The sequence below is a fragment of the Grammomys surdaster genome, unplaced genomic scaffold (genome assembly GCF_004785775.1).
Source record: "Grammomys surdaster isolate TR1022 unplaced genomic scaffold, NIH_TR_1.0 313, whole genome shotgun sequence".
NCBI classification, from domain to species: domain Eukaryota; kingdom Metazoa; phylum Chordata; class Mammalia; order Rodentia; family Muridae; genus Grammomys; species Grammomys surdaster.
In genome coordinates this window covers 5,353,419-5,361,113 of record NW_021604732.1, presented here as the reverse complement: position 1 = coordinate 5,361,113, position 7,695 = coordinate 5,353,419, and positions in this window count along the sequence as shown.

Sequence of the window (7,695 nt, the reverse complement as noted above, 5' to 3'; positions counted from 1 at the left end):
GGAGGGAGGGAAAAGAGAGAAAAGAGGAGAGGAAAGGAGAAGAGAAGAGAGGAAAGGAGAGGAGGGGAGGGGAGGGGAGGGGAGGGGAGGGGAGGGGAGGGGAGGAGAGGAGAGGAGAGGAGAGGAGAGGAGAGGAGAGGAGAGGAGAGGAGAGGAGAGGAGAGGAGAAGAGAAGAGAAGAGAATAAGAAAATCTGGACTTGTACCTTCAGAAATGAAAATAGCCCAAAGCAAGAAGGAAGAAAAAGAGAGGGCAGAAATAAATGAAATAGAGAAAAATCATTAAAACCTAGAGGCGCCACCACTGCCCTGCAAGAGTTTACAATTCTATACTGAATTATGTTTGATTTTTAACTTGTTTTACCATCTAAAAACTATCCATCTGTATCATCTTTCTCAATGTTAAACAATTTGAGTTTGATTATGAGACAATAGTGTTCAACCTCATCAGAAATCCAAGAATGAATTAAATATTACCTGAAGATATAGGAAGCACAAAAACATAGCTTTCAAAACTTAACCAATTTGTAGAAACAGCTGACTACCTGGGTAGTCCCTCATTCCTCAAAGCGTTGTTTGCATCAGTCTTCAGCCTTTTGGCCCAGAACCATATGACGTACCTTAAAATTAAGCAGGAACTGTGAAGGACTTGCTTACCCTATCTTGGCAGAGCTAAATGGTTGGCTATCCTGTATCGTATGTCCGTTCTTGGACAGTATTTTTCATGTGTAGATGAATAGGGCAATTTTTGTCCAGTGGCTACTTTGCTATAACTGGAGCAACTCTATATAGAAGTTTTGATGCTCAATTTTTACTTTGAACTAAGAAAAGGATACTGTCAGGAGTTGACATGTGTCTACTCAAATAATCTTTAATAGTGAATTAATATTAAATGTCATATTCTGTGCATTTCTGATGTTTTTGAAGACTATATAAAGTATATCTGAATTCTTGAACCTTGACTATGCTTTGCTATTTTTATTTCAACATAATAGAAAGCACCTTAAAATAATTAGATTAGAATCTAATGTAACCATGAGTTTATTACATGGCCCTTAACTTGTGTTACTTAATCATCTTAAACAGTTTGTAATAGCAGCTTTTAGAAGGACTGGGTCTAAGCCTTGTATTCTTAAATGAGTTGCATAGGAACAATGCCTATCTAAGAATAACAATATTAATTTCAAATTTTGTAGCAATATAAGACATTTACATCAATGAAAACTTTAAATCTGTATCAATCCATAAACTCTATATCAATATAAAATTATAACTTCAATTTGTATCAATTTTAAAGATTTCTACCAATGTAAGATTGTGACTATATAATGTTTTGTTTGACAATAGATTTATTAATCCATCCCAGCTATTTCCTTGCTGTTCGAAATTACCACCATTTCCAAATTATTTCTTAAAATGACAACCTACCTAAAATTTATAAAATAACCATAACCAGACACACAAACCCAAGGGATTGGGATGATGACTCTCCACAACTTTTTCCAGCTGAATAGGGGCAACAAGAAATTCTTTAAAGCAGTGGGAAGGGGTTGGAAAATTAGAAAATTTGGTTAGACGTAAGAAAGCTAGCTTTAAGCAGGGCAGTGATGGCACATGCCTTTAATCCCAGAGGCAGGCAGATTTCTGAGTTTGAGGCCAGCCTGGTCTACAGAGAAACCCTGTCTCACCCCACGCCACCCCCAAAAAAGAAAGAAAGCTAGCTTTAGCATCTGTTATCCAGTCTCTGTATGCTTAGAAGGCTCAGGACTTGACTGAAGTTTTGATTGGAAAGGCTGGATGAATTGAATCCATCAGGAATCAGCAGCAATTCCTGAAGCTGTTCTGGAAGCAAGTCTCTGAACAGCATCAGGGAGCAGGGAGCTGGAACAGCAGGGGATTTCAGCATCCCTGAGGATAAATCTTGCTAGAGCTGTGCAATCTGCAATATACAAATCTCATAACAAAAATTTTAGTATTATTAAGATATTTGTATGGATTGTGTAAGGGGCACAGATCAATTAAGGATGAATTTTGCTCCTTTTTTTGATAGGTGAAAGACAACTGTATTTTTATGACTTAATTTGATCAAGAGCCAATTTTTGTTTTGTTTTGTTTTGTTTTGTTCTGTTTTGTTTTTTTGGTTTTTCGAGACAGGGTTTCTCTGTGTAGCCTTGGCTGTCCTGGAACTCACTCTGTAGACCAGGCTGGCCTCGAACTCAGAAATCCACCGGCCTCTGCCTCCCAAGTGCTGGGATTAAAGGCATGCGCCACCACTGCCCAGCTTATTTATCTATTTTATATAAGTACACTGGAGCTATCTTCAGATACACCAGAAGAGGACATCGGATCCCATTACAGATGGTTGTGAGCCACCATGTGGTTGCTGGGAATTGAACTCAGGACCTCTGGAAGAGCGGTTGGTGCTCTTAACCACTGAGCCATCTCTCCAGCCCTCAATAACCAATTGTAATAAATCTTCATTCATGCCATATGAAGGAGGGCGTGCAGAATCTTAAGGATTTCATGAGCAGCAAGATTTACTGTTTAAATTTAGCTGAGGTTTTAGCTAGAGACGTTTTTATATCTAAGCCAGTTAGTGGGCTGTTCCTATGTTGTGGAATAAGCAGATCAATTTACCTGTCCTGTTTGGTCTTCTTAATTTTTTCTTTTCTGTCTGTAGCCAAGATCTTCAGGGGGCTCTTCCCCTATCATATCTGATCCATATTCTTTTGGAAGAGGTCCAAAACCTTTTCTCCTTTCCTATCAACACAAATACAGAGCCTCACTCTCAAAATAGCATGTCTTTGGTCCAGTAACTGGAAATCATTAAAGGTATAGTTTGACTTCCTTCCCAGAGAAATTTTTGATATAATAAATACCACCAAACTTATAATTACCTTCATTTTGATAATTAAAACAATTCAAAGCAATTAAGACAATCTAAACGAGTATTGTCTGTTGCAATAGTGCTCCCCACCATCTCTTGTTTTGTCCTTACATGATTAATTTTTAATAGTGATATCAATGTCTAAGTTTTTATTTTCTGAGATAGGCTATGCTGCTTATCTCTTGCTTTTTGACCTATAATTTAAGATCAAAAGCTTTAATCATTTATTCATCTAAGTATATTTAAATCCTCCCTTCTATGGAGATTAATATATCTGTTGGTATATATTCCTTTCTCCTTTCTGTTTATATACAGAATATCTATTTGCTCTTCAAAGTATCATTGGATCTGCTAGGTCTGAAGCTCCAGACGGCAGAGCAGCAGCTAGCACTAAAGCCAGGCTGGCTTCAAAGCCATTCATGCTCTGCTCTCTGGCTTATGGATTACTTGGTGCATGGATTGGGGAAATTCCACTTCAAAGGGCCAAGGGGCTATCAAGCATTGTGCTTCACCACCATGGTAAAGAATGAGAAATAGTAACTTGCTTTTTGCCGTTAAATGGCTGTTACATTATGCTCCATAGTAGTGGAACATTGGAAATTTCAACAAAGTTAATTCTCTGATTCACAGGCATTTTACTAAAACATGGAGTGTACTTTACCACCTTACTAGATCTGATCTGCATAATGTTATCAAGCTTTGAATCAAGAATCAAGAATCGAGCTTTGAAGAGCAGGTATGAACAGGACTTGCCCCGTTTCTGCCAACATAGCCATTCGAGCGAAAAGGAAAAGGAAATGTCTGTCTCTGCACTTTGGCTTGGAAGAAAAAGCAGATACCCCAGATTAAGAGTAAGATGTGGCTGCGCCTGAGCTATACATGTGAATTGAGCTGGAGTCTGCGAAGAGATTCTGTCTGAAGCCGCTTGTGTCTGGGAGAGAGCTCTGTGCACTTCAGTAACATTCAGAAGGGAGTTCTGCTCGTTAGGTCTACTCACGCCTGGCAGATGTATTTACCCACAGTAAACCTGTGTGCATAGTCATCTCTCTGATGATCTATAATTTCCGTGCTCCAGTGACAAAGAAGCTTGGGACTAGGTATGGTTGCAAAGTGCCACACGTGTGTTAAAGACTAAAAGTGAAACATATTCGTTTAAAAAAAAAGTCAAAAGAAAAACCAATTTAAAACAAAAAACGAAAAGACAGGGTCTTTGCTGTGTAGCCCAGTCTGACCTTGGCCCTGGGCATATGTCATTCCACCAAGTTGGTCCATCTCATTGATGACAACATGTCTGTTTTGTTTTGTGACTAGGTCTTACTCTGTCACCCCGTATATAGCCCAGGCTTGCCCCCAAATTCCCAGCAATCCTCCTACATTAGCCTCACAGGTGCTGGGATAACAGGCATGAACCACCAAGCCCGGCTTGTTCCTTTCTGAGCTTTGCATTTGAAAAGCCTTCTCAAGGGCTTTTTCTTTCTGTTTCCTTCCTCTTCTTTTCTTTTCTTGTCTTTTCTTTTCCTGTTCTTCCTCCCCCACCCTCTCTTTCTTCATCTATTTCTAAAAATGAGATTTCTTCAGCCAAGGCCCTCCAAGTTACATCTGGAATCTGGTTGGAACCTTTCTGGCCACTTCCTGTTGAAGAGATGTCGTGTCTATTTTGGTCTAATTTCATTTCTGTCAGAGCTCTAGCCCTTTTGGGACTTCAGTTTTCCTGAAACCATCCTACTGGTGGAGACTCCCTCTGTTTACTCTTTCCTTTCCCATGGAAACCACTCTATCTTGCTCTAATAAAGGAACTTGTGCCCAGGACCAGGGTTAGGTCACCTCAGCTCCTCATCACAAATGTAATCTTAGGGAAAGACCCATCCTTGTGCTCCACAGATTTTTTTTTTTTTCCGTGAAACGGAAAAACAAGCTTCCATTTTCGCTATTTCCCTAAATAAAATGTGTCATTGTATGGAGGTCACTGTTAATTTTCTGAAGTCTCTGCTACACCTGCAGATCCTAGCCCATCCATTATAGCAAAAGGAAGACTCTCCAAGAACTGCCCTACAGGACTTTATTTGTTTGTTTTATCAGTAAGAGGAATATTAAATTAGTAAAAACACTCTCATGGCTTTCAAACACACATTATTCCAAGATACACAGTGGAAAATAAATGTGCCTCCAGTTTTCCAGTTCCTTTCTCTAGGGAATATAGTTCCCTATGAGTTTTTGTTTTGTTTTTTTGTTTTGTTTTGTTTTTTGTTGTTCTTTGTTTTTTTGTTTGTTTTGGTTTTTTGTTTTGTATTTGTTTGGATTGTGTGTGTGTGTGTGTGTGTGTGTGTGTGTGTAAAATTTCACTTGGTAGCCCAGTGAATTAAACTCCTAATCCTCCTGTTACAACCTCCTAAGTGCTGTCATAAAGGTTTGCTTCACCCATCACACTCAGATGAGATACTTTGTGTTCCCTTCTTGGCTTTGCTTTTGCGATTTGTTGTTTGTATACAAATGTGTGATGATTTATTTAACTTCCTTTCTAATTGTTTAAAGTTCATTCTCAGTTCAACAGGTTGAAAGACATAGGGCATACTTCCAGAACAAATTCCTGGAACTGCTATGTCCAAAAACAACACCAAAACAAAATTTATATGTCGTATAAATCTACATACTTTCCCTTGGCCTGAATGACTGTCTCATTGCATCCTAAGTGACAGTAGCTAGGCTAGTGTCTGCTTCAATCAACCTCGTGGCCTTTTGACTTGATCTTTTCCATCAAATGACATTACAACCGTGAGTACAACTCCCCAGGCCCACCAACTCAGGAGCCCATACAATGGCAGCATGCCCACCTCACCACCAGCTGTCCCCCACCCTTGATTCATTACTGACACCCCATCTAGAGTGACATCATTCTGGAGAACTTCTCCAGCACTAAGCCCTGTATTGGGTCTTGGCCACTAGCTTTGGAATGACTCAGTAATGGTTTGTAGACACTTGTGTGCCAAGGGTGAAATGAAGGAAGGGTTGAAAAGGGCAAAGAGAGTAATCCATATTTTAGCTATGGGTATAAACCAAAGGATCTTGGATTTCATGTTGTCTCCACAGCTATCAAGCCACTTGCTTGAGTCTCTGGGTCTCTTGGCATTGTGCATGGAGTGAGGAAGTTGGCCTAAATTCTTTTGCAGGATCTTTCCTCCTTAGAGAATCTAAAGACTCAGATGCAATCTAGAGCAGAGAATGCTTGCCTACCCAGTGTAAGCAAGGGGTACACAAATCAGGACATGGCAAGAGCCAGTGGGAGGAGCAACTGAGAAGGGCTCTAGACAGTGATGTTTCAGCCAAGCAGGCTAGAGGCTGGTTCACACTGGTGATTTCTTTTTTTTTTTTAAGGTTTATTTATTTATTTCATGTATATGAGTACACGGTAGCTGTCTTCAGACACATCAGAAGAGGACATTAGATCCCATTACAGATGGTTGTGAGCCACCGTGTGGTTGCTGGGAATTGAACTCAGGGCCTATAGGACGAACAGTCAGTGTTCTTAACTGCTGAGCCATCTCTCCAGCCCCACACTGGTGATTTCTATGGTTTGATTGCGCCCCCATACAGCATGTCAAACTACCAACACAGCATTGTTGGAGTTGAGAAGAAAGGCCCAGAGAGATTGTGGGGACCCAGCAAATCACCAGTTAATAGTTTAAAGAAATGGCTTCCTTCACATCATCCCATGATGAAAGAACTTCACACAAAACGATAGGTCTGAAGTAGGTGTGGAAGGCAGGCACTGCACTGGGTCTCCTATAGTTACTGACAGGAACTCATTGAAGCTAGTGTAAAGAGAGGGTAAGAACAAGAGAATAGGACTTCTATCACAACTATTACAAGTATCAGAACAAAGGCTTTAATAAAGTAGCCATGGCACTCTGTCCCTTGTCTGACTCCAGTCCTTCCGTGGGGATGTCACTGTCTCTTGTCATAAGCAGGTTCTTTCCAAGTGGCATGAAGCTATGGCTCAAGGAAAACTAAGACTATATCTCTGAAGTTAATACTTCAGAAGAAAATTGGTACCTTTCATGAAGATCACATGAGAGGGTGAATTGGCTCACCCGGACTTGTGTCTACGTTGTAGGCATGACCAGTCCGAGACCCACTGATCTCCACACACAAGCATCCACACATAATAAATAAATAAATAAATAAATAAATAAATAAATAAATAAATGTAAAGTAATCTTTTAATTTGTTGAATAAACATTGAGTCCACTAACATATCTTTCTAGTATTCCTTATTTTGTATTATATAACATATAATGCTATATATATATGTGTATATATTATGATCATTACAAATTCTAAATTTATGTAATATCAATACTGATCTCTGCATAGCTTCATGGCTTCCTTAAGTGCCTTACGGATGAGTGTCACAGCTAAGGGAAGGGAGGCACGTACAGGTGAGGTCATTATTATTCCTCCGACATCTCTGAAAGTGAAATACTGTCTATGCACTCCACTGACTTGTCTAGGGTGCTGGAATCAGCATTGGACTTTGAAGGCATTTCTGCATTAAAATTCTGACCGTAAAGTCTGCATCTTGTGACAGCTGTTAGCCAGATGCTCCTGCTGCCCAGTGGAATACTAGAAGCTAGAAGAAGGGAGCAGAGGAAGGAAGGGAGAGAAGCTAATAACAGGCCTTTGGGGTTTCTTTTTCTATTATCTGCTTGTTATCTAACTGAGATCTCTGTGATGTCTTGGGGTCTAAGATCATCTAGTGGGCTCGCTCTCTCTCTCTCTCTCTCTCTCTCTCTCTCTCTCTCTCTCTCTCTC